Source organism: Anas platyrhynchos, chromosome 1, assembly GCF_047663525.1.
Source record: "Anas platyrhynchos isolate ZD024472 breed Pekin duck chromosome 1, IASCAAS_PekinDuck_T2T, whole genome shotgun sequence".
Classification (NCBI taxonomy): Eukaryota; Metazoa; Chordata; class Aves; order Anseriformes; family Anatidae; genus Anas; species Anas platyrhynchos.
The window spans coordinates 19,438,945-19,466,809 of NC_092587.1; the positions used below are offsets into that span (position 1 = coordinate 19,438,945).

Genomic DNA, 27,865 nt, shown 5'->3' on the forward strand with positions numbered 1-27,865 from the left:
TGAGATCTTGCTTGACTTTATAAGGATGTGTGTCTTGCTGGATTAAGCCCAGCTGGGTACATAAAAAGGGGTTTCCTTTGGGATATATAATTAGGTTGCATACAACTTGAATTACAACAAAAACTCAAAAAGAATTAATTAATTTCTACTGCTCTCAGGATTCCATTCTAATCTGTGGGGTCTTCATTGAAATACTATAGGGTTTGGGACTTCTGTGTACAGATTCACTAAATCATAGGTAGAATTGTGTGTTTTAATTCATATAACACAGAAAAAAAAAAAAAAAAAAAAAAAGCTATTTCTGAAACTCTTTATAAACCTTGGAAGGACTCATGAGAACTATTCAGCTGCTTCAGGACAACAGCTATTTAGAATGTTTCTCTATAGCTGGAAATTTATGCACAAGCTTCTGTCAAAATGACAAGAGACACCCCTGGGATGTTCTTTGGAATAGATTTTAATAGCACAGTTACATCAAGCTTTGCATTTAGAACAATATAATATCAGAATGATTATTAAACAAGGCATTTTTCATGCATACAACATAGCAAATCCCTTTTAGATTGCATCGTGAAAGCTAAATTTATTGATCTAAAAACTTTGGTAAGTGTTACAGTCCTGAATAAATTCCTGAATAAATTACATTTTCTTATATTATTTCCTGTTATGGAGAGAAGATAAAGAAGAACTGCTTTGAATAAAAGTGATAGAGTATAAATGAAGCAAGGTTTACATTTAGGCAAAAGCAATTTTGATTACACAGAAGTAAGACATGAAATATTTCACTTAATGCACAATAGATGTGACAATCCTCTTGGATGCTTTTCCCTCCCAAGCAGACAGGGTGAATTTGTATTAGTCAGGGGATTTTATCCATTCACCTTATTTTAAATGCATAGGTCTGTAAAAAGCAAGTATCTACAAGTCTTCTGAGGAAAATTCCTGGAGCTTTTGTTGCCTTCTCTTTCTTTAATTCTTGTGCAGATTAAGTTAGAGGAGGGATGTTCTTATGTAAATTTCATCTAATTTTATTGCAGTCTTTTAACTCTCTTTGATCATATTCAATTTGTCCAAAGAATTGATGGCCATCACCATAAGGGGTAGGATGTAATAATAGCTGTTATTTACTTGAATTTTGAAGCTGCAGTTAGTACTGCAGCTTCAAACACACAAAACGCATATACATGTATATACACATATATAGTACTCGAGCTTCCCCCAAACACTACAATTTCCAGTCATATAAACAGATATTACAAAAGAATAAAAATAAAAATAAAAATAAAAATAAAAATAAAAATAAAAATAAAAATAATAAACATAAAAATAAACAAAATAAAAATAAAAATAAAAATAAAAATAAAAATAAAAATAAAAATAAAAATAAAAATAAAAATAAAAATAAAAATAAAAATAAAAATAAAAATAAAAATAAAAATAAGTAAAAACAGTCATTAGTGGCTGTTTTAAATAAATATTCAATTAAATACTTGATATGCCTAATACATGAATACCTCACTTTGTGTAAATTACCATTTACATAAGATTCTATGAATAAAACTGTTGCTGTTATAGTATTTTCTGAACTATTACCTCAAGCAAACATATTTGGTAAGAAAGTGGCCCTTGTTTTCTCTTCTCATCTTCAGTTTCTTCAGTGAGAAACTATTTTCCAAACAAAAATTGATGACAAGAAAAATAAACCTGTTTCAGTCATTTGGGTAGTCTTCCTTGCGGTTTGATGCAAGGCTTGAAGCAATTAAAACAAAGCATTAATCTTGCTAATTATAGTGTGCAGTACACACCATGAGCTACCAGATAAATGCTTTGCCTAACATCAAAGCAGTACTCATTTTCAGATAAAAAGTAGGATAGTCTTACAGGTGCAAAGACATCTTAATTCCAGTTAATCACTTTGCCCACAGTCTTACTTACTGTTAAATTACAACGTATTATACTAGATTTCTAACAGTTACATTTTGAATCCTGGTAGCTCTCCAAGTAAATGAATTTCTCTGTCAACATATCTTAATGAAGGGTGTGACTAGACTTTACATAAAATTATCAACGTTGTATTAATACTGATCTCCTAGTGTGTTGGAGCAGATCATGTGCTCATTTAATCAATTATTAAATTAGCTCTTAATTTTAGGATTAATATTTTAGACCACTTGAATATAAATTTAAATGTAACTAAGCCATTTGCAACTTTATTTTTAAATGGAAGATCAGGCAGCAGTATTCTGTCATTAGAGTCCTAAACTATAAAACTGTTCTTTCTGCAATGTTTTCACATCTGCATATTCTCAGAAGCTTACAGTACGATGATTCAAAAATGTGACATAATACTTTGGGAAATGACTGAAGGATCCTATGCTTAAGAATCACGTTTAGATTCACGACAAAACCTTGATAAGAAAATTGAATATTTGAGGAAGAAATAGAAATCATTTCCAGAAGTTTATTGACACAGTGATTAGGAAAAATACAGCCATCAGTGGTTCTGTTCTTCACTGTACACATGTACTTTTCTCAATTCTTCTCAAAGAGTTATTTCTGTTTACCACTCAGGGAGGAAGAAATAAAATGGCCAGCTCAAGGCTTAAAACCATTTTGATATGGTATTGTAGCTGTAGATTTAAAGCATCTAATTGGACATCTTCTAGAAGAATGTATTAAACCAGCACTTCAGAAGCCAAAGAGCTTTACCATCTCTTATATCTTCTTGACAGTGACCTTAAAGAAAGAATGGGAATCAATGGACTCAAGGAACTAATAGACCTGCCAGTTTCCTCAACACCTCTAAGAACCATGATCTAGACAAGTGACCAAAGATAATGAAAAGAGTGAAAAACAGAGGTACAAGAGAGAAGAGCCCGAAATCACTTCTAGTATATTTAAGCTTTTTTTTTTTTCATTTCTCCTTTTCTACCATGTTATTTATCTGCCTTTGTCTCAACCATTTGTTGTAATTCCAGCCATTTACCACAATTAACAAAGGTTACTCTAACTAAATTGTGACAGGATCACGTATTTGTGTTTTACAAGCTCTTGCACTCAATAAGAGAACTGCATTTTTAAGTTAAAGTGCATTGTGATTAAAGTATTTGTTGTGCTTTAACCCCAGTAGGCAGCTAAGGAACACAGAGCCACTCACTCAGTTCACTCCAGCAAGATCGGTGAAAGAATCAGAAAGGCAAAAAATTTCAAGGGTAAATGAAAGTGGTGGCTAAACTCTGTTTCTTTGGTAGTACCTCCCTTTTTGAACAGCTGGTTGACTGACCAAAAAGGGAGATACTATCAAAGAAACAGATCTCCTTCACAACAGTGTGAGGAATGAGCAGAGAATAAGCTTCATTGAGCCTATACTCCACTATTTTTGTGACACATGGAAAAATTCTGAATCCCTCTGAACATAATTTTTTTATTAAGCAGCCAGGTGACTCCAGCACTTAGGAGTGCTAGAGAGGGGAGATCTGAGTGGTAGATCCTCCTTTGCTTGAACATACAGACGTTACACAGTCTGAACAAACTGGCTGTGGGATTTTCAATAGAAAAGTTCTCTGTCTCCTCTGTTGTACCTAGACCATTGTATGTCCAACTGCAAGACTCATGGGGATAAATTGGAAGCATGCAGGAAGAACTTGACTTTTTAATTGAGAATTTAAGGGACCCAGTTGAAAGCATGAATGTCACTGGTCTGATCCTCCTAGAACTGTGTATGCTTTATATTTAGCAATGACTATATAAAAAGTAAATCAATTCTAGAGTTGGGGTCTGCAGCCCCTGGGTTCTTCATTCAGTTTGGATGTACCCACCAAAATCTTGAGATTTAAGTATGTGATGTAGCATTAGTCTCCGGACTGCAGCTTCACTGAGTTTTCTAAATGCTTTTGAGAGAAAGGCAGGAAGCTCAGAGTAGGTTGGGTGATATGCTCTTATAATCATATGTTGTCTTATATTCAAGAGAACTTAGATGTCCCGTTCTCACAGCAGGAGAATAAGAATTTCTTAGTATGCTACGCTGAACATCATTATGCCTAAGCTCCTTTGCTGAATACTAGCCCAACAATTTCTCAGCATATGCAAGTGAGATAGCAGCATATACCACTCATCACCAGCCTCCACTTGGACATAGACCTGTTGACCACAACTCTCTCGGTGTGGCCTGCAAGCTAATTCCTTATCCACTGAATGGTCCACCCTTGAAATCCATATTCCGTATCCAAATCAACTCTCTACAATTTAGAGATAAGAATGTTACATGGGATCACATCAAAGGCCTTCCAGACGTCCAGGTAGATGACCTTGGTTGGTCTTCCCTTGTCAGTTGATGCAGTCACTCCATCACAGAAGACCACCAGATTGCTCACACATGATTTGCCCTTGGAAGAAGCCATGTTAGCTGCCTCAGATCATCTCCTTATCCTGTATGTGCCTTATGATTGCTTCCAGGAGGTTCTATTCCATGATCTTCCCAGGCAGAGTGGTGAGGTTCATCGGTCAGTAGTTTTCTGTGTCTTCCTTTCTATCCTTTTTAAAAATGGGAGTGATGTTTCCCTTTTTCTAGACACCAGGTACTTTACCTGACTGCCACAACTTTTCAAATATGATGGAGAGTGGCTTCTGTCTACAGAGATGTAAGAGCATGCTTGTGTTCACTTTATCTATTCACGCTAGCTGGATGAAAGATTGAGTGATTGCCTTAGAATTAAAGAAACTATGAGAAGGAAGCTTTTTGCATGAGATCTGCAGCTTATACCTTTCCGTAGATAGATGATGCAACTTTCATCACTGCCAGATCTTTTTTGCTTGTCCTAACAAATGTTTTAGTGATGGAATTTTACCAGTTGTCTTCTGTGAATGTCATTCCTTAAAGTGCACTGTACTTCAGGAAAATAAAAAAATATATATCAATAAAAATTAAAAAAAAAATCTGCACTCCAGAAAGCTGCTGAAAAAATAAATGAACTTAACCCACAAATAGATGACTTCTATCTCAGGAATAACAAATAAGAAAAGTAAGACCTATCCATCCAAGATACAGAAATGCACTCTTTGTTCTCTCTTTCTTTCTTCAATAAAGTGCCTGTCACTACAAATCTTTTTCTCTCACTTTCATTTTGATCTCCACCATAATTATCCAATCATTAGCAATGAAGCACATCTGAGACATGTTCTTTACTGCATTTAGAAGCTGGTCTCCCAGTATTAGATCTGTTTAACACTCCATTAAGTACCAGGACACAAAGAGATTACTGTTTTTACCACTCTGATACTCTGTATATCGCGGCATTTTTGAAAGAAAACTTCTTGTCTGTATCAGAAAGAGATCTACTCTGAGCTAGACTCAAATAAAACCTCATTTAATTTAAGTAACCTATCATATAATTTGACTGCAAAAACAATGTGTCAGGGCAATAAGCATTATATTCAGAAACTTTGTGCACCTCTTTGCTTTAGTTGGTTTTCTTTTTGCATATCTCAGCTTTTTTAATGATACCAGGATAATTGGATGGTTTGTTTCCTTTCATCATTCAAACTCTGCCCATTCTTTAATTCCAGGATCCAGTCTATAGTGCTGCACAGAACAGAGCACTGCATTTTCATCATCTCTGACTGTATCTGAATGTTTTGACTTCACTACACATATAACAGAATCCAACCAGACAGAAGATGATAGTATCAAGATTTTATTCTTTTTGAGAGTTGATCTGTACCTAGAGATAGCATTGATCACAAGCTAGATGACAAATTGAGAGATTAATAGTGAGGGAACTGGAAAATAGGAAGTGAACAGATGCATACAGAACATGTGTAACGGAAAGCAGGAAACTGAAATATTTTCATCCTCTCTAGAAAGGATCTGTGGCAAAACAAAGCTAAGAGAAATGGAGGCAAGATATTAAATAGACTTGTCAGACTAGACAGAAGTTTTGCATATCGGAGAAGAGAAGAGAAATAAAAAGGGAAAATATAATTACAGCACTGGCAAAGAGAGGAAGGGGAAAAGACAGATAGAGATAAAAAGAGAATAGTATGAATAAAGTACTAAAGAGAAGGAATAAATAGAGATCAGACTGCAGTATGCAAAAAGCAAGACCAAAATGTGATTGGAAAATATGGGTGAAACTACAAAGAAAATAGTGGGTAAGTAAGAATTAGTAAGAAGAGTATGTTTTGGAGGACAGTTGGATTAAAACCTAACAGTTTGGAAGGAAAAGTCAGAGAAGGACAGGAAAAAATAAAATATTTTTAACAAAGTGAGGTGCTAAATATTCCATGTGTTGTCCAGCTACTTTCACAACCTAATGCTGTAATACTCCGACAACAATATTTTGGGTCAAAGTAGGAGACAATCAGTGATGACCATTGATAAAAATGGTGATGAATATGAGTACCCATCTTAGGAACGCAGCTCTTGGCAATTTCCTTTCCACCTCTGTCAGGCATTGATTCAATGATAGCGAATAGAAGGAAAGGGGAAACGAGTTATAGTAGTAGCTAGAAAGATATTCTTATTTCTCTTCAGATATACCGTTGACAGCTCTTGAGACTCGACGGGAATTGAAAATTTTCCTTTTCATACAGACTTGGGTTATAGCAATGCATTCCATGTAGAGGGCATCTGCCAGCCAAAGTCCTTTCATCTTGAGCGAAATCTGAGAATGTAGCAGTTATCCTACAGGCAGAGGGAAGACAGTGGACCAGTGCCCATACCAATTATACCATTTCTCAGAGGGATCCACTCACTACAGGCATTTAAACTCCTTCAATTTTGCTTCAAAAAGGCAGTCTGTGTCAAAGGCTGAAAGCTTCTAGTTGAATTCTGAGCTGCAGATCTTCATTCTCATGGATCTGGAGGAGCAGAATATGACTGATGCCTCCCACAGTGGTGAATTATCTTCTTCGAAATGTTAACAATCATGCTGCATGTCCCATGTTTCTCTTTGTGCACAATTCATATGTAGCTGATGATGGAAAAAATATACGTGGACAAACAGCTATAGCAACATTTTCACTTTTTTTTTTTTTCACAAACAGATAAAAGAACAAAGTCAATGAAAATTTTTTTTTAATAGTTTGGTTTGGATTTGAGTTTCTGTTTTTTTTCCCCTCCCTGGGCTGTGCTCATTAATAACAATGACAATCTGCTGCAAATTATATCTTAATAGCCTTTCATACACCCCTGTGGCTGAACTCTTGCCAAGGTGCCATTGGGAATTTTTTTTAGGATACTAACTAGTTCCCAGAGGGAGGGAGGGAGAACTTACTCTGAGGTAGGTAGCAAAGCTGCTATTCTGTCCTTAAATAATAAAATAGGAAAAGAGGTGTGGCCACTCCACAGCAGAATAATTTAGGCTGGAGGAGACCTCTGGAGGTCATCTCATCCTTCAGCTTCAAAGTTCTACCAGGTTGCTAAGTGCTTTGTCAAGTTAATCTCTGGATATATCTACAGATGGAGATTCCACAGCCTTGATCAGCCTGTTCCACAGCTTAACATTTCTTTTAATGTATATTCTTTTTATTCATTGAGTGGGATTTTCTCATGTGGTGGCTTGTGTCCACTGTCTCTTGTCTTTTTACTGTACAGCTCTGAGTCTGAAGCCAGAACTGGATACAGAACTCCAGACGTGGCATCAACAATGCTGAATAAATGGGTGATCATTCTGTATAGTCTCTGACTAGCTGCATCACTCACATATGAACTTCACATTTGGGTAAGAAGATCTAGATATGCATTTTTTCCCTGCAGAAAGTTGAAAACAACAATACTAATAAAACAGAACAGTGATAATAAAACAGAACTTTGCATTTGCAAAGGAGAACATAAAGGATGACCTTCCCTAATATTTAGGCCCACGGCCATAAAACAGAGCAAAGAACAGATCACCTTCTTTACAGTTCATGGGCTGTTTTTGTAAATGTTACCTTCAAGAAAGTTTAATTTACTGTTACAGTATGTTTCTAAAACTCAACAAATTTCAAACAATGAGGAGAAAAAAAAGGACTGTTTTCTTCAGCAAACAAGCATTTTAATAAGACTCATAAATACCTTCACCATTTCTCAAAATTCATAGCAAGATACATTATGCCCTTCTGATAAAGGTTTGGTCCTGAATTTGGAGTTCTTGTTTTAAAAAAAGGATAGAGAGAATGCAAGAGCTAAAACAGGAGAGAGCAGGGATGGCTTTGGGAGGAACACAAGAGACTAAACGCAGAGGTGGTGAGACAGTAAGTATTATGAGGGCCTGAGGGTGATAAAATTTGTGTGGGGGGCTCAACAGGGGCAGATGAACTATTTAGCTAAGCATCTAAGGAAGATACATCAGAATATCTTTCAGGACTAAAGGTCCAGCAGAAGATTTTCAAATATTTAACTGTCACAGTAGACTACTATCATTTCTTCCCCATTTTATGATTCTTTCAAATTCTTCTGTGCAAAACATGTTGCATTTCAAGGAAATTTTTTTTACCAGCACAACTAAGAAAAGGCAATTAGTGGTAGTAGTAGGCAACTCTCTTCTGAGAGGTACAAATGTGTCCATTTACCAATGCCAACCTGACCCACTCTGTACAGAGGTGTGTTGCTTACTCAGGGCTTGTGTCAGGGATGTCACCAAGAGACTACCATGCCTAGTTTAGTCCACTTACTATTACCCACTGCTGTTGTTTCACATGGGCAACAGTGATATAGTCAGGAGCAGCCTGACTATCAAGGAGTATCAAGAGGGATTATAGAGCCCTGGGAGCAGAAGTCTATCCAACCTGGACTTGAACACTAACAGGGGTGGGACATTCACAACTTCTCTGGGCAACCCATTCCAGTGCCTCACCACCCTCTAAGTAAAGAATTTCCTCCTTATATTTAAGAGATCTAGAAGGAGTGCTTTGGCCCTTTCATCATCCATGAGGGCCCTCATCTGGAGTCATAATACTTCCATGTCCTTCTTGTGTTGGGGGCTCCAGAACCGAACATTCTCTCCAGGTCTCATCAGAGCAGAGTAGACAGGGACATTCATTTCTCATCAGGGCTGCTCTCAATTGATTCTCCACTCAGCTTGTATTTGTACTTGGGTTTTCCCTGGCCCAGATGCAGGACCTTGCACTTGGCCTTGTTGCACTTCATGAGGTTCTCCCAGGACCACCTCTCAAGCCTCTCCAGGCCCCTCTGGATGGCATGCCTTCCCTCCAGCATGTTGACCATACCACACAACTTGGTGTCACTGGAAAACTTGTTGAGGGTGCTCTCAATCCCATTGTCCATGTCACCAATAAAAATTTTAAACAGTGCCGGTCCCAACATTAACCCCTGAGGAACACCACTTGTTACTGATCTCCACCTGGACATTGAGCTGTTGACCACAACTCTTTGAGTGAGACCTTACAGCTAATTTCTTACCCAATGAATGGCCCATCTATGTCTCTCCAATTTAGAGACAAGGATATCATGTGGGACAGTGTCAAACACTTTGCACAAGTCCAGGTAGATGGTATCAGTTGCTCAGCGATATTAATACTATTATTAATAGTAATAATAAAGTATGCATCGAGAATAGAAAGATATGTAACATTCTTTTTATTCTTTTATTTATGGGGCCTGATGGCATACTTCCCAGATCCTGAGAGAATTGGCTAATGTAGTAGCCAAGCCACTCTCCATCACATTTGATAAAACACGGCAGTCATGTGAAGTCCCCTATGACGGGAAAAATGGAAACATCGATCCCATTTTTAAAAAGGGCAGAAAGAAAGACACAGGGATCTACAAACCAGTGAGCCTCATCTCTCTTCCTGGGAAGATCATGGAACAGAGCCTCCTGGAAGCAATGCTAAGGCACATACAGAACAAGGAGGTGATCTGAGGCAGCTAGCATGGCTTCATCAAGGGCAAATCATGTCTGACCATGGTCCCACATGACATTCTAATTGCTAAATTGGAAAGATAATGGATTTGAAGGGTGGACCATCTGGTGGATAAGGAATTGGCTTGATGACCATACCCAGAAAGTAGCAGTAAATGGTTCTATGTCCAGGTAGAGGCTGGTGAGGAGCGGTGTCCCTCGGGGTCTGCCTTGGGACCAGTGCTTTTCAATATCTTCATCAATGACATAGACAATGGGATCGAGTGCACACTCAGCAGGTTTGCAGATGACACTAAGCTGAGTGGGGCAGCTGATATCAAAGAAGGAAGCCATAGCATTCACAGGGACCTGGACAGGCTGGAGAAATGGGCCTATGTGAACTGCATGAAGTTCAACAAGGCCAAGTGCAAGGTGCTGAAGCTGGGTCAGGGCAATCCCAAACATGAGTACAGACTGGGAGAAGAACTTGTTGAAAGCAGCCCTGCAGAGAGAGACTTGGGGGTTCTGAGGGATGAAAGGCTTGTTATGAGCCAACAGTGTATACTTGCAGGCCAGAAGACCAACTGCATCCTGGGCTGCATCGAAAGAGGAGTGGCCAGCAGGTCAAGGGAGGGGATTGTCCCCCTCTCTCTGCCCTTGTGAGGCCTCACCTGGAATACTGCATGCAGGCCTGGGGCCCACAGCAGAAGAAGGATGTGGACCTGTTAGAGTGAGTCCAGAGGAGTCACAAAGATGATCAGAGAGCTGGAGCACCTATCCTGTGAAGAAAGGCTGAGACAGCTGGGGCTGTTCAGCCTGGAGAAGAGATGACTCTGGGGATACCTCACTGCAGCCTTTCAGTGCTTAAACGGGTCCTTTAAAAATGATGGAGAAGGACTCTTTACTTGGGTAGATAATGACAGGACAAAGGGGAATGCTCTTAAAGTAAATGAGGATAGATTTAGATTAGACATTAGGAAGAAATTCTCCACTGTAAGAGTAGTGAGGCATAGATTGCTCAGAGAAGCTGTGGATGCCCCATCTCTAGAGGTGTTCAAGGCCAGGTTGGATGCAGCCAACCTGATCTAGTGGGTGGCATCCCTCCCCTATGGCAGGGAGGGTTGAAACTAGATGATCTTCAGGGTCCCTTGCAGCACAGGCCATTCTATGATCCTGTGATTCAGTCCTCATCTCAGTGACGTTGTTGGCTGTGCTTAAGACACAAAGCACTGTATTCCAAAAGAATTTAACTTCTTAAGATATCATCTCATACAGACTCAAATTCTCTCAAGATCCTTGCCATTATTTTCCCTTTCTAAGAGCTACTACTGCCTGTCAAGCCAGTGCCCTAGTTCAGGTCATAACCCGCCCTCAGCTACTGTTAAACTGTGCTGTTGCCTTGAGCCTGTCAACACAGCAATGTGAAAGTCCATAAAAATCAAAGACATTCCTCTCTCTCCACTCAAATTTAGCTTGTGCTCACTGTGGCACCTATCCATTATTTCCCTTCCTGTGAGACATTTGCCTATATCAGTATATTTCTTCACTAATTACAAATGTAGATTATTGCCAAGTAATAAAATTATTTACCAGGAAAACCTGTGGGGAACTCTCAATTTTTTATGTTGTGTTTGTATTTAAAGCCAGAAAGGATGGGGCCTGGTAACAGGGAAAAGAAATCAACGAGTACCTGAGGCATCACTCTAAATTGGATGCAAATTGATAGAATTAAGAGGATGCAGTCATACAAATACTAAAACAAAGCAGCAATCCTTAATCTATAAGGAACTATATTCTAAGATGTTGCAGTTCTTATCGGATATATGTAATTCATTAACTCAGAGCAACATAATTAATTATAGTAATAATAATAGAAAAAACAACAATATCAACAGCAGCAACAACAACAGCAACAACAGTTGTCCCTCTGTTACAGACAGAGGGTACTGACTAAGGCTGCCTGGAGGAAAAATAGTTTTATTACACCATACCCACAGGAGGACAGCTTATTTTCTTTCTTTTTTTTTAAACCAACCACTGTTTAAAATTATTCTTGAGATGGTTTGTTTACTTCTCTTATTCATCCAAAAACCCCATGGAGCTTTACTTATCAAAAACAGTTTTCACTAAACAATTGATAACAATCACAATTAAATTTAATCTGTAATTTGAAGTAACTCGAATTATGCCCCAAAGCTCTGTGGCATGTTCACTGCTGCTCTATCAAGTCTCATTCCTCATCAAAGCTTAAAGTTTTATATTCCCTTTGGATTTTACTTTCTACCTTTTAATGCTAAGAATATTTTCAAGAGTACAGAAGTAAATAGTTTGCTCATTAATCAGTTTCCTCTGAATATCAACATTATTTCTTTTGTAAGTTGCCTATACAGGATTTTTATTGTCTTTTCTAAAATGCATTTACCTTGCAAACATTCAAAATCAGTTTTGTTTTTGCATTTTCTTGACTCCTTGTGACATGGAGGTACTTCTTGTTGAATAATATGAATTCACTTTCCATAATGAAAATATAGAGACAAATTAGGTGTAATTTGTTAAACATATGCAATATGGCAGCATCCTGCTGATACCACTGCACAGATGTGGAAGAAATTTAATTATCAAGGTGTTAGCTCCCTGTGAAATACCGAGAACTGCTAAGAAGCAAGACATACAAAACACTTGAGGTTAATTCTTTCCTATTTTGGCTTCATCAACATTACATGCATTTAAAGATAATGAACATGCGACACAGACAAAACAAGCTTACTCAATCCTTTGCTAGTATCACTCTATTCAGTCATGGTGTTGAATTTATATTATTAAAGTTTTCATGGTCTTTACACACACTATGGGAAAAATCAATCCTCTACTTTGATTCAATAGTTATAATCTGATCAAAAATTCATTCTTTTTCATGAAAGAGTACATAGGAAGTTTAGCGATGATGCTTCTGTCAAAGCAATAACGCATTTGTACATTAATGAAGATGGACTTTAAAGATGAGATACTAAAGATCAGAACTGAAGCCACACCCTTCTTCTGGCATGTGAGTATCTTAAATTCTATGAAAAGTAGAAGAAATGGATGCAAAAAGGGATACCATCAAATTATTTTCACTCAGAGAGGTTTTTAACCTAACACTCACGAGTATGAAGTGTGTAACAAAAAAATATAAGAAAAAGATACAATAAAATGATGTCTTCTTATAGTACACCAAGTGTGTAAAGAAAAAGACAACACTCCTATTTACATGATCTAACTACATGACCAGGTCCTCCAGGGAAACAACTTTTACATGACTCTGTGAGGCTAGTTTAAAACAGATTTTGCATTCCTACTCTTCTCAAAGACATTCCTACTCTTCTCTTCTCCCCTCACTACAAGAAGGACATCGAGGTGCTTGAGCGGGTCCAGAGAAGTGTGACAAAGCTGGTGAGGGGCCTGGAGAACAAGTCCTGCGAGGAGCGGCTGAAGGAGCTGGGCTTGTTCAGCCTGGAGAAGAGGAGGCTCAGGGGCGACCTTATTGCTCTTTACAGATACCTTAAAGGAGGCTGTAGTGAGGTGGGGGTTGGCCTGTTCTCCCACGTGCCTGGTGACAGGACGAGGGGGAATAGGCTAAAGTTGCGCCAGGGGAGTTTTAGGTTAGATGTTAGGAAGAACTTCTTTACCGAAAGGGTTGTTAGACATTGGAACAGGCTGCCCAGGGCAGTGGTGGAGTCACCATCCCTGGAAGACTTTAAAAGACATTTAGATTAAGAGCTTAGGGATATGGTTTAGTGGGGACTGTTAGCATTAGGTCAGAGGTTGGACTCGATGATCTTGAGGTCTCTTCCAACCTAGAAATTCTGTGATTCTGTGATTCAAAGTCCTGGGGCTAGTGACACAATCTCTATGTCATAACAAGGTAGTGGTAAAGTACTAGGGAGCTCTACTGATCCACTACAACCCCCTGCCCAATTCCCATTGACCTTCACTGCAAGTTAAAGCTGTCTTCTTGCTGTCTGCAAAATTAGATTAATTGGAGCAATATGAATGGCGGATTGGGAATAGGAGAAATTTACTTTTTATGCATTTCAATTCCGATTTGGTTTGGTTGTGTGGTAGCTACAATTAGAAGAATAGGCTGCCCTCCTTCCTCAATTCCTATGCAATACATCAAATGGAAAAGCAAGCAGAAAACTGTCTGAGCAAGGCATTTCTGAGGAAGAGACTTGTAACAGCTCTACAGATTTGTGTACATTAGCTGAAGTGTTACAGAGGCAGACCTTCAGCTGGCATTTCAGCTCCATTAACTTTCAATAGCACTATAACAAATTACACCAGCTGACGATGTGCCCCATGATGTTTAATATCTGACGACCAGAGAAAAGTGGATTAAAACAAGATCAAAGGCATACAGGCTCCTAACTCTCTCTATTTATCAGTGTGAATTTAAGCCTAAATTTCTTTGTGGGTTTCATCCTTCACTTATTTTAGGATCATATTCAACGCCAAGGAAACATCGTTTAGCTGAGACTGGGAATCAGTATGATCATCCAGTTATACACAGTTCATTAAATAGTTTTCTATTGCTTTTCAAAAAATAACTCTGTATTTGTTTAAAAACTAGAATATTTTGTGTGTTAGTCATACTATTTATACAACATTTAACATGTTTAGATGATATTTGAGGTCCTTTTTTTCCACTTGAGAATTATAAATATAAAACTTCAACTATCAATTCTATAAGCTCCTGTATATCTTTATAACCATTTCTGATACAATATTGATCCTTGTACTGATAAATTATACATAAAATTTAGACTACAGAATTTCACATATAGGAAAACAAACATACAGATTCACAAAAACACAGTAGAAATTTACACAGTGGAGGAAAGCAGTTACAAAGAAAACAAGCCATTTTTTAAATTGAAATAATGACTTCCATTTCAAAGCCCACCAATGGGCTGAGGTCAACGCATGAAGTTCAACAAGGCCAAGTGTCGGGTCCTCCACCTGGGATGCAATAACCCCAAGCAGAGCTACAGGCTGGGAGATGAGTGGTTGGAAAGCTGCCTGGCAGAGAAGGACCTGGGAGTGACGGTGGATAGTCGGCTGAATATGAGCCAGCGGTGTGCTCAGGTGGCCAAGAAGGCCAACAGCATCCTGGCTTGTATCAAAACCAGTGTGACCAGCAGGGCTAGGGAGGTGATCGTCCCCCTGTACTCGGCTCTGGTGAGGCTGCACCTCGAGTACTGTGTTCAGTTTTGGGCCCCTCGCTACAAGAAGGACATCGAGGTGCTTGAGCGGGTCCAGAGAAGAGCGACGAAGCTGGTGAGGGGCCTGGAGAACAAGTCCTACGAGGAGTGGCTGAAGGAGCTGGGCTTGTTCAGCCTGGAGAAGAGGAGGCTCAGGGGCGACCTTATTGCTCTTTACAGATACCTTAAAGGAGGCTGTAGTGAGGTGGGGGTTGGCCTGTTCTCCCACGTGCCTGGTGACAGGACGAGGGGGAATAAGCTAAAGTTGCGCCAGGGGAGTTTTAGGTTAGATGTTAGGAAGAACTTCTTTACCGAAAGGGTTGTTAGACATTGGAACAGGCTGCCCAGGGCAGTGGTGGAGTCACCATCCCTGGAAGTCTTTAAAAGACGTTTAGATTTAGAGTTCAGGGATATGGTTTAGTGGGTACTGTTAGCGTTAGGTCAGAGGTTGGACTTGATGATCTTGAGGTCTCTTCCAACCTAGAAATTCTGTGATTCTGTGATTCTGTGAAAGTCATTACAGAATACCAAAAGCAGTATTTGACACCGGTAACATATTAAACATATCCTGATCACAGACTGAAATTATGCTCATCTTTATCTAAGACTTTTTCTACTAGGCTATTTCATATATATATATATATATATATATATATATATATATATATATATATATATATATATATATATATATATATATAAAAGCATCTATTTCAAGCAGCTTCCAGCATGTTTTTATTCAAACTGTAATACAGTTGTAATATGTCTCAGCCTTCTGGAAGCCTTTTTGATTAATTTGACTACATTTTGGAAACTATATTCTTGCATGTTTTCTACTCAGTAAATTGCGTATAAATAAAACAAGGCTTCCCTAAAATGGGGTAAAGCCTAGAGTGAGAGATTTGTTAACCAAGCTATATATTAGAAGTATGGTGCAGTCTTCTTATACAGTTGTCATAGACAAAGTCTGTTCATAAAACTTCTGTTTTTCAGGTCATTACTTGGAAACAGGTGTCTGAAACTTTTAATTTGCTTGAAAATGAACTACTTGAAAAAGAATTGAGATGCCTCAATGTAAATCCGTTGCTGACAGTAATTCGGTATACTACAAAAATTGTGTAGGATTGTCACACTGCAAGTTTATCCCGGATTCTTCAAAATATATTAAGTAATTTTCCTTGTTTTATTTATTTATTTATTTATTTTTCTAGTCCATCTACTCTCTCCTCTGCACCAGCATATATAGCAGTCATTTACTGCTCTTCTCAGGAACAACCACTAACACAAAGAGATGGACTGTGTGTGGATAAACACTGAGCTCCTCATATTTAGGAACAAAGTCAGTGATATGAACAATGAGAAAAAATATTTATTTCTACATTAAATGACAAAGCTGCTGTGAAGTCATCTCATTGCTAACAACTGATAATAAAATGAAAGCCAAACAGTTTAGTAGCTCACTTACATGAAATAAGATCCTTTAAATCTATAATTCTTCAAGCACCTTCATTCTGTTTGCAACACATTACTTACCATGTATTCTAGTTATCAAAAAGCAATTTAGAATAATGTCCTGGGACATTTTTCACTGTAGAGAAGATAACTTCTATTTTTTTGATTGTTTGTTTTTAGGTTTAAAAACCATTAATGTATTTCTGCTTTCCTATGCAAGTACTAGTAATACTTGTAATCGCTGTTTCATGTTACACAAAGTCTGGTGGGAGACACTGGAGCCAATGTCAAAACATGGGAACTACTGTCTAGAGAAGTGCTGGAGTGCTAGCCACAGAGTAAAGACAATTTTGGTGGACAAAAAGAGTCAAAAATTGGTTCTAGTTTCTCCTTCTAGATTGTTCCCTCACAAAATTAGTCTTTCTCTAAACTATGCCAGCTGAAGAAATAAAAGAAAGCCAAAATGAAACTATTCATTATAAACATTTGATAAGGAAATTTCACAGACAACTATTCATAATCCCACAATTATAATACAACTTAATCCCATGAAGGAAAAAGGGTAAATTGATTGAAACATAAAATGCAAAATTGGACCTAATTCAACCACTGTGAAGTGTGATTTTACATTCATCAAGCTGGAGAGAGGTAGAGAGACAAAAAAACGGTGCAAATATTGTTTTTCTAATTACATCTGGAGTAAACTGGATTTGAAAAATCTGCTTATTACAGATTTTGACAAGATTCCTCACTATGTAATGTTGCTAATAGTTTCAAACAGAATGGATTAAACTCAATATGTTTCTAGGAAGCATTTGGTAGAATTGAAGAAAATCAGGATTAGATGATGTCAGCAAACAGAGGGTTTAGCTACAGTCGCACCATGAGAAAACATTAGTAACTGCTTATAGTTAAGAAAAAGGTGAGGGTCATTTGTCTGAAAAATGCAACTATGGCAAATAATTAATTAGCAAGTCAAAACTACACATTAATCATATTTCACTCCCTTGTGAATTAAGTCACTGTGTTAATGAGGCTAGAATAACAGTTTTCAAATATATTTTGTATATATCGGCTGTACTCAACTTTCATTTGAAATGAATGCAAATTGCCCTCCATTTGAATCCTCACTTTTCAAATAAATCTGCAACTGAATTGCATACCAGTCTAAACTGTTCAGATTCATATAATCTATTATTAGCACAAAGTGTTTTCCAGTATAATTCATATGTTTATATTGTGGTCAAAAAAGTCACTTACTGGGACATACTTTATATCAGAATGTGACAGTTTAGTTGAAAACAATTAAGAAAAACTATTTTCTCTTGCATAGTGCCAATAATTAAATGGAAATTGTATTGGTCTTTTCTCTTTTCCAGTCTTATTTTGGCTAATGTTTTAAGAACTTCTGAAAATATAGTTTTTTTATTTAGATGACTTACATTTCCACAACTATGCTTAGTGAAACTGATGTGAATGTCCTTGGCCTATTTTTTTTGCTGGTAGTGGTGGTGTTTAGTGTTGTTTATTTTGTGTTGGTTTTTTTTCAAAGAAAAAAAAAAAAAGGAAGCTTGATATTTCAATATATATCCCAAAGGGTGTCTTTGGGAAACTGACAATTTTGATAAGTAACAAGTGAAGATTCGTATGCCTTTATGCTGGAAAGTCCATTACTTAAAAATCTGCAATTCAAAAAGGGCACCGATTTGTTTACAGGCTTCATCTCTACTGAGCCTTTTTATAGGACACGTGGTATCATAAACTAAATCTCTTTTCAGCAAAATCATTTTGCACAAATGGAGACATTCAAAGATAATTGCACTTTACAAATGTATTTTTAAATACATTCTGCAATTTGATAATACATCACCCTATTTCTGAACTTCAACAATGAAACAGATTATGAAATGTTTGGCAACATTTTTTTTGTAAAGAAATTTCTGTGCTTACAAAATTCTACAATTACGAGCTGAAATATCAAGAGCAAGTATCAAAAGTTAGCAAGACAGCTAACTTTTCAGACCATGTACAGTTACTACTAATTAGACAAGTAAGGAAGACTTACATTTATTTCAGTATTTACAATGCCCTAAGCTTTAGGAGAATTTAGACCTACAAGTAGATCCAGTGCACGTTTACCATTGCTGAACCTTCCTTGAAGCCCTAGTGCTGGGATTTATGCAGGAAAACCCAGAGGGACCACCAGGGAGTCTCTCTTGTGCCATTTCCATTCCACCTTGCTGGGTGACAAAAATAACTAGTAAAATTCTGAATTGTATATGCACAATCCGTGAAGGTAAAGCCAATTACATTATTTGTATTACCTAGATAGTGAAATCAGGGTCATACTGAAGTTAATCAGTGTGTGCCATCAACTTCAATTAAGTATGATTCCATCCTAGCAGACAGTGTGGCCTCCAGTGAGATTAAAATAAATTTCTGTATGAGCACCAGGGCAACTTATTGGCCACACAAAAAAGATGTGTATGTTCATTTCATTTTCTGTCCTTGAACAACTCTATCAGACTTCTGGAGGTGGTAACCCTGTTTATGAAGTTAAGTACGTGTGCTTGCAGAATTCGTGTCCACATGCTTCACATATTTTGCCACTTCAAATGGTGACATCATTTAAACATTTTCCTGTTATTCAGAACAATCAAGAATGAATTATAATCATAATAAGCTTACGATTTGAATAATTTCGGTGGGAGTGTTATTTATCTTCTGGAGCATAAAATGCGTCTTAGTGTTGTTGGCTCTCTTAAAATTCTGTAACTTAAATATGGCTAATTCAAAATGTTGTCCAAAACCTGTCATCTGGACTGAGAATACGAATGCCAGGTTTAAACCCAATGAGGATTAAAATGAGATTTAAAAATGGAAACACTGTCAGATCCTTAACTATAGCAGAGCTTCCAGGCACAGCAATAATACTAGCAACAGTTGTTTGCAGATGTTCTTGTCATTTTAATCATCCAGTTAACAGAATTAGCAATGATCCACAGTTGTCTTTAGTATTCTGTTTGCAAACTATTACATTGTGAAAAGATGAGGGGAGTCATGACAGTTTAATAGAAAAACATTAGTTCTTTTAAAATTTATTACTTAAGGTATTTAAATGTGAAGTGCTGGTTACTATCGTAACTCTTATCTCAGGAGCATTTCCATTATATTTTTAGTGTAATTTTTATCTAAAGCAAAGCTACACTATTTGCCTTCTGCCACTGTTACTGCCAGATAATCTTGCACAGTAATGTCCCATGTAGCACATAATATCAGGTTACATATTACATGCATTGAAGCCATTGCCTTTAGTGTTATCAATTATGTATCAAGCATATCTTTAAAGTCCTATTGAAATATAATTTAGGAATGAAATAAGCCTCCACAGAGTTAAAGAACTGGTGAAAATATATTCTTGTAAATCCAGATTTTGTTTCTTTGGTGTTTCTGCCTATTCTGCAGCTTTGTCTAGATTTATTCTACCTAGTTTTGCTCTAGATAGAATCAAGTACTAAAGTACTAAAGCTGCAATAGCTATGAAAGGCACATATAAGGTGCCAGCTGAGCATAGAAAGCCCCAATTATCATGACTAAATTGCTGTCTGTCCCTAGGCAAGCTAGTTTTAAAACAGTGTTGGCATGTTTACACGTGGTGCAGTCAAGCCACTAGACTGAAACACAAATGCATTAAGATTGTGCTGTAAGTGAACAAGCGAGATCATATAGCCTGAGAATTATAGCCATACTTTCATGCCTCAATACTTCATGCCTAAATACTTATTATCATTAAAATAGTGCCTGTAGTCCAGCCAAGAATCAAGATTCCCTGTTGTGTTAAGCAGTGTAACCACAGAAGAGGACTACATGCTCCTTGAGGCAGGACTTGACAAAATCTCTGAGTCTGCAGATGCTACTAAGCTCATTTTTGTCAGATAGCAGTAACAAGGCACTACAGAAGGAAATCACAAATGTGGGCAACAGTAACGTCAGGTTACTGTTGTAACAGTGTAGATGAACAAAAGATAATAAATACATCTAGGGAAAAGATACCTAAACTATATCTCAGAAGAATATGCTGACCTCAGAAGTGGCAGCTGCAGTTCAAGAAAGAGGAGGTGGTTTCATCAACAGTTCCCTCAAATCAACAGTTCTGTATGTAATGGCAGCCAAAAAAAGCCAACAAGTTATCAGGAAAAATATTGAGAACAAGACAGCAAGTATCATTTTGGTGTCATATAAAGCTGGGAAGTGCCCATATCCTGAATACTGTGTTGTTGCTCTGCATGTCAAGAAAGACAATGTTTGAGATCAGATAAAATGGTAAGCCAATAAAGCAGCTGCCTCACAAGAAGAGACTAAAAAGGGTGGGACTCTTCAATCTGGAGAGGGATAAGAGATACGATTAAAGTTTACAAAATTCAAGGTGGCAGTGGCTAAGACAAATACTGAACTAAATTCACTAAATTCCTCAGTACAAGAACACAGAGTGCTTGATAAAAATAGCAGGAGATCAATTTCAAACAGATAAAAGAATGTTTCTTTACACAGTGCGGAGTGAATTTCTGGAATATGCTGCCACAGGAAAGCAGACAGCATCAGTAGGTTCAGAAAGGGATTAAAACAATTCATAGGCTATAAACAAATACTAGAAAGGAATACTAAAGGATGTATCCTTTGCCATCTCTAACATTACAGCAGTGGGTATCAAAATGCCTACATGAAGAATAGACAACAGAAAGTGGTGAGGCTCATGTGTCCTTCCTAAACAGCTAGTCATGTTGTCACTAATTTTTTCCCCATTTCTGGAAGCACATTAATCAATAGCAGCTAATACACAGAGTATACTGAGCTAGCTCCCAGTCCATATCCCAGCCCTCCAAATCTGTCTAATCTATAGGTCCCTAACCAAGGCCTATCAGATATTAAACTGGTAAGAGCTGATTGAAGACTAGATTGATCATTTTTATTATTCTTAAACAAGGTTGAAAACAGAGGTTCTTAATGCCTCTTAAATAAACCATTCTTGGGCTTCCAGTCTGCAGTACCATATGACATTAGAGTGCAATCGTATTTTTCACAGTATCCTTTCACTGATATATTTAGGACCTCATTCCGTATGCCTCAAACCCACAGTGTTTAAACTAAGGTCTTGGGAAGTTGTACGCAGACCTTTTGTCATGGTTTTGGCTAGTTTTCTTTGTAGAAAATTATCCATCATAGGTAATTGGTAATTTCTAATTCCAATAGAAATTGTGATAAAGCACCATTTTTAAATAGCTCCTGTGATGTGATATTTCATTTACTTAACATTTGTATCAACACTTCTTTGAGGGAATAAAGGTGTAGGCTTGATCCTCAGGTGTGTATATGTCAAGACACTGAGCTGAGAGAGATTATCCCAGTGGGTAATGGTGTCCAGGAGGAGGTGTTCTGGTTTTGTTGTTTTAGTTGTTGCACAGCAGTGCTTACACTAAGTCAAGGACTTTTCAGCTTCTCATACCACCCTGCCAGTGAGGAGGCTGGGAGTGCACAAGGACACAGCCAGGAAAGCTGGCCCAGCCTGACCAAAGGGATATTCCATACTATATGATGCCATGCTCAGCAATAAAGCTGGAGTGAAGGAGGAGGAAGGGGATCCAAAGATCCAATCCAAAGATCAATATTAGTCAGCTCCTTTTACTCCAGAAGTAACTAGCTATTGTTTACCCAGGCAGAAAAGGTATAGCATAAAGCACAAAGAAACAAAAAGTTGTGGTTTTTTTTAAGGATTTGTGTTTAGCTTTAGAATATAATAGAACAGAACAGAACAGAAAGGAATAGTCCAGTTAGATGGGACCTTCAAAAATCATCCAGTCCACCTGCCTGACCACTTCAGTGCCTTGAAGCCTCCTTTTCTCCAGACTGGACAACCCAGGTGTCCTTAGCCTCCCTTCACAGGACTTGCCTTCCAGCCATTTTTCCAGCTTTGTTTCTTTCCTCTGGACACTTTCAAGGACCTTAACATCTTTTTTTATATTGTGGAGCCCAGAACTGCACACAGTATTCAAGGTGAGGCCACAACAATGCTATATATAGCAGGAAGTAAGATCAAAAGTCAGACAACTCCATTCTCTTCCTGGTGAAACCATCCTATTCCTACTAACTTCCGTGTAGAGCTAATTCAGGACCATCATCCACAATGACAACAGTCCCTTCATTTATGGCTTCAATCTCTTAAAGCTACAGCCTTATACAACAACTTTTTTTCTCAGGAAGAAATTTCAGCAGCCACTGGAGAAGATTAGTTTTTTCTTTTCCAAAATTCTCTCAGTTCATTTAATTTAGGTGATCTGAGTGGAATTGTTTCAAAAACAAACAAACAAACAAACAAAAAAAAAAACACATTCATACCCCAAATGCTATTGGGAATTCAAAGGAAGCTGCAACTACACACAAACTCAAGGTAACACAGGCATTTTGTGGTGTCTTGTAAGGTCTTGCTTCCATAGTGTCCAGCAGATTCAATGCAGTAGGCTAGCTTTGGATTTGTCTTTTACAGAACAAACAAATCCAGCTCAATAGAAATTACCAGTAGAAATATGAACTGGCTAATTAAGCAATATCCTGCTAATATGAAAACTAATACATCTTAATACCTACTGGTTGGAGACTTCACAGCAGCATTTGCCCAGGGACATATTGTGCCTCCACAAAACAGTGGTGTCTTGCTTCTCACCAGATGGGGTAATAATGCTTATTTCAGGTACTTCCTGTCACTAGACTGTGTTAAAATTATCCTAGTATACATTGTTAATTGTGGAAATAAGAGTTTTGTAAGTGCCTGTTTCAAATTTGCAAGGCTGCTGTATTCAAATTCTGACTACACATCTTCAATTTACCACTGGATTGCAGCTTAAGCGCTACATAGTTTAAATGTTTCACTAGATGCAGTTGCAGCTGTATAGATAAACTCTCTGACTCTGACTTCACTGGCAGTTCTTGTGTGCTTAAATCCTTTTTTTTTTTTTTTTTTTTTTGAATGCTCCAACTATATGGAGCATTCAATGTTAGAAAAGAAACTCCATAATCTCTCTGTTGTTACACACTTGATCTGATAGAGAGTTTACAAAAGAAAAGATAGATCTTCCATTACACCAGAACAAAACTTGTTTGCTTTTGTTTGTTTGTTTGTTTGTTTGTTTCTGTTTTTGGTGTTGTTGGGTTTTTTTTTGCAATCTCCCCCCAACCAAGAAGTACAGCAAGAAGAAGGATTTTTTGCAACACCTTCATGTCCTACAACGAGAGCTACAGGCATGTGTTAAATTAGCCTGGATGAAGACAGAAGTTGAATTACATGGACTCACTGATACACACATACTTGGAGAATTATCAGAAATACATTATGTACTCACACAAAATGTTTTTCTTCCTTTTTTTTTTTTTCCCTGTGATACAGCATCTCAGGCAGTCTACCACTACTCTATTACTTAAAACGTATATTCTGAAGGTCACTGTAGCCATCTGTTGAAACAAAACTCCAGAAGGAGAGGCATGTATTGAGAGTTTCCATTAGTTTATTTATATTAGTTAGCTTATATATGCATAATGCTAGTAGTACATTTCCTAGGCATATATAAAGATATTCATGTCTTTGACAGTGCATCTGTAGCACAAAGATAATGGGTTCCCCATCAGTCAGTGTTCTTAGCATCCAGGAAAGTATGACATGCTGAAAGAATGACCCCTGTATGGCACTAATGTTAGCTAGCATCCATCAATGGATGTAGATATACTCTTATTATCTCAAGGAAGCTAGTATCCTATATTCTTTTACTTCAACTTCTGCATTTTGGGCAAACACATATAGAGCATATAGAGTTCTCTAAGTAGAACACTTGCATACCTCAAAGTGGCATAAAATGTCATTGCTGCTTTTATTTCTCTCATCTGGGCAGTGTCCTCCATTCCTGAGCTCAAGTGGGCACAGAGGAGTTCTGTGGATTGCAAGGATGCCAGACGTTCACTGCAACTGGATGTCTTCCTGAGATCTTCTTTAACTGCATTTAAATTCATGTAACAGCGTGGATCCCTAGCTAGTTCACAGAAAAATTGAATTCAGTAAAAATAGACTCGTGAATAGTGAGTCTCAGAGAGGTTGTCACGTTTCCTTCCCTGAAGATCTTCAGAAGCTGCCTGGATGAAAAACCTGCTCTGGGGTGGCCCTGCTTGAGCAGGGTGTTAGACCAGATGGGCTCCACAGGTCCCTGCCAATCTTGACCATTCTGCAATTCTGGGAATGTTTTTACTATTACCAAAAACAAACAAACAAAAAAAACTCTTAGCTGTAAGGAAGGTGCTTCTCTGGAAAAAAAAAAAAAAGTGTAACTAGGTAAGGAAATATTCAATAGTAACTGAAGCTGAAATTTTAAGTACATTGAAGCTTGCTACAAATCGGATATTACATTTGATTTAGCTTTTCAAAGATGTTGTATATTGATAAAGAAATTACTCTTCTCAAAAAAAAAAAAAAATTCCTAAGACATGCAGCAACTTAAGTTTTAAGAGACTACATTCCCAGTGATATTTTATTTTACAGTAATCCAGAGCAACTTTCAAGAGATTTTTCAGCACTAAAAAAATACAAAGCAACAATGCTATCATTCATCAGTTATAGACTGCATTCTCTAAAGTTGAAAATCCCTCATGTTTCAAATGTAAGGATCAACAGCTGTGACCACTGTGTCTTTTTTTTTCCATCAGTTCAGTTTTTGGTGCATCAACCACCCATACATGGACTAATTCTTCTTCAGTGTCCTAACCATGAGGCTAAAGTAAACAATCTGTTTATCTGTTCTTTTTCTGCTCTGTAATTTACACTTAGGGCTACACAGTACCCCTTTGTAATAGCTGTGGTGAGATGGGTTCTCCAAAACTTGCTTGGCAACAGAGCTCATGGTAAAAGAGAAACTGTCAAGAAAACAGTCATATGCCTAGAAGAAACACTCTGGATCAAATGACTAATATCTAGTGAGTTTGATGCCTACTGAGTCAGACAAGTAGATTGGAGAGCTGCCGAGACTTAAAGCATTTATAGTTGCTTATGATCAAACTTTGGCAGGATTTAGGTAGACCAGATCCCACCTGCCAAGTGTTTGCTCTGAGAGTCAGAACATGACTACTACAACTTCAATGCAAACCAAGTCACACACTAAAAACACATAAAAAACATTGTGACATCAGTATACTTCATATACTTCATTAGTTAACTATAAATTATAGGTAACTGAAGAGCATTTATGTGAGGAAAGAAGATGTTGTTTTCTTGTTACAGATGTGGTGTTGAAGCAAAGATAAATACATTTGTTTGGCCATGTTCAAAAGAAAATACAGTTTAATAGATAGATTAAGCAGAGCATTGATATGAGGTATAGGCTTAATTTTAAATATATAGGCATTGGCATTTAATTACTAGGGAGACTATTTCACCAGATACCCTTTATGTAGAATAAGATCTCCCGGGGCCTTGCCTTATATGGAAATAAAATATATGCTTTTCACTCTGATTCAAATACCATCCATGGCTTACAAAACATATCACTGTTTAACAATGAATAATGTGATAGAAAAGATAAAATAATGTTTCTTCTCTGACCAATACTAGTGAATTAGCAGATAAGGGAGCAGAGATATATGAATCCTCCTTAATCTTATAGAAAACTACAGCTTGCTAGAAAAGGATTACATGACAGAAACACATTATCAGACATTTACTTCTGGTTTATCATAAAATATTTGTTCCTATTATACAGTAAGAGTTGAACCAATATGCTAAACAAGAAAGGAGGAAATGAAAATATTTCCTTAACTTTCATATTCAGCACAGACATCAAAAAGCACATCACTTAAGTGGTTTAATTTAAACCATTTAGGGCATTATTACATGTTGCTCTAATAAGGATTACATTGCCCATCAACAGAGGTATAAAGTACACCCAAAACCTTTAATGGAACTTACTGAGTTTCACAGATGTAAAAGATGTAAAATCAATCAAATCATTTTTAACACACTATAATACTACAGAAGACCATTACCTAAGAAAAATAAAAAATAAAAATTGTATTTCAGATACCTACTCTAGGTAAGTGTTGTATCCCTCACCTTTAATTTGTAAAGATAGCTTTTCCAGATTGATAAAAAATTATATTGCACACTTCCAATGCACTTGAACCCTGTGTAGTTTAGAATTGCTCTCTACCTTCCCCTGCTAAAGATTTTTATAACAACTATAGTTAAAGATTCTGTTATTCTCATTATTCTGCTTTCTACTATGAACAAGAAAATGTGGATAATGCTGCATGTAAGACAATATCTTTTTAGGGTCACTCCCCATCTTAGAATGGATGACTCCCATTCTTAGATTTAACCATTACATCCAATAACATCATAGGGAAACAAGAAGAAAGAAATGCCTGCCCATGAGGACAAGTGCACTTTTGAATTGCCAAAAATGTCTAAACAGAGGAACACTGCACAAGCATTGTGGAAAAATTACAGGAAATAAAACTAGTACTTTGTGTAATTTCTCAATATGTCCAAGAGAATGCTGAAGAAAGCCTCTACTCTCATGATGTCTCCATGAGGTGATCATTTAAGTTGTGCAAAGTAGTGAATATCTATTATTTCCAATATGGCAGCAAATAATTCACCTGTAAATTAAGACAGTTTATTTGAAGAGTTCTTTTTTGAAACTATTAGCCAGATTTAGAGGTAGTCAGATAACACTGATGGAGAATTTGTTCATTGATGATAACAATTCTTGCATTTCAAATACGGTTTATTTATTTGCCCACCTTTGAACAGGTGTGCTTTTCCACAATATTTTCCACAAACTGTTGCTATTACTACTCGGAAAAGCAAACACAAAGATAAAATTAAAATGTGGCATTGTGTCACTTCGAATTTGAACACATTGAAAATACATCACGGACTTAATATTGTTTCCATATTAATCAATGGATGGCAGAAGTCCTGTTGATTGCAGTCAACAGAATTAGATTGAAAAGCTTTAAATAGTAGATAGGTGATTTTTATGGTGGGTGAGGTTTCATTCCTCCAGTTCCTGCCTTGAGATTTTGTGACTTGGGAGGTATGGTTTGGGCAATCACTGATGAAGACTGAGGCAAAAAAATCCAGAAAAACAGAATTTAATGCAACTCCACAGACCGTGATTCTCTTGAATAATAACTGGGGTTCCACTTTGAATGTGACAGCTAGTTCACAAACATGGCTTTCAGAGATCACAAATCACAAATGACTGACACATGCTATCACAAAATGTCATCTTC

The 27,865-nt window shown here is 37.3% G+C and overlaps 1 long non-coding RNA gene across 1 annotated transcript in view; it reads right to left on the bottom strand.

The window, feature by feature from the left end:
* Positions 1-1,511: 1,511 nt before the first annotated feature.
* Positions 1,512-27,865, bottom strand: part of LOC140001398 (uncharacterized) — a 56,971-nt gene continuing 30,617 nt past the window's right edge. The window contains exon 3 of the long non-coding RNA XR_011806615.1: positions 1,512-6,971. This is a non-coding gene — a long non-coding RNA (uncharacterized lncRNA). The remainder of the gene's footprint in view (positions 6,972-27,865) is intronic.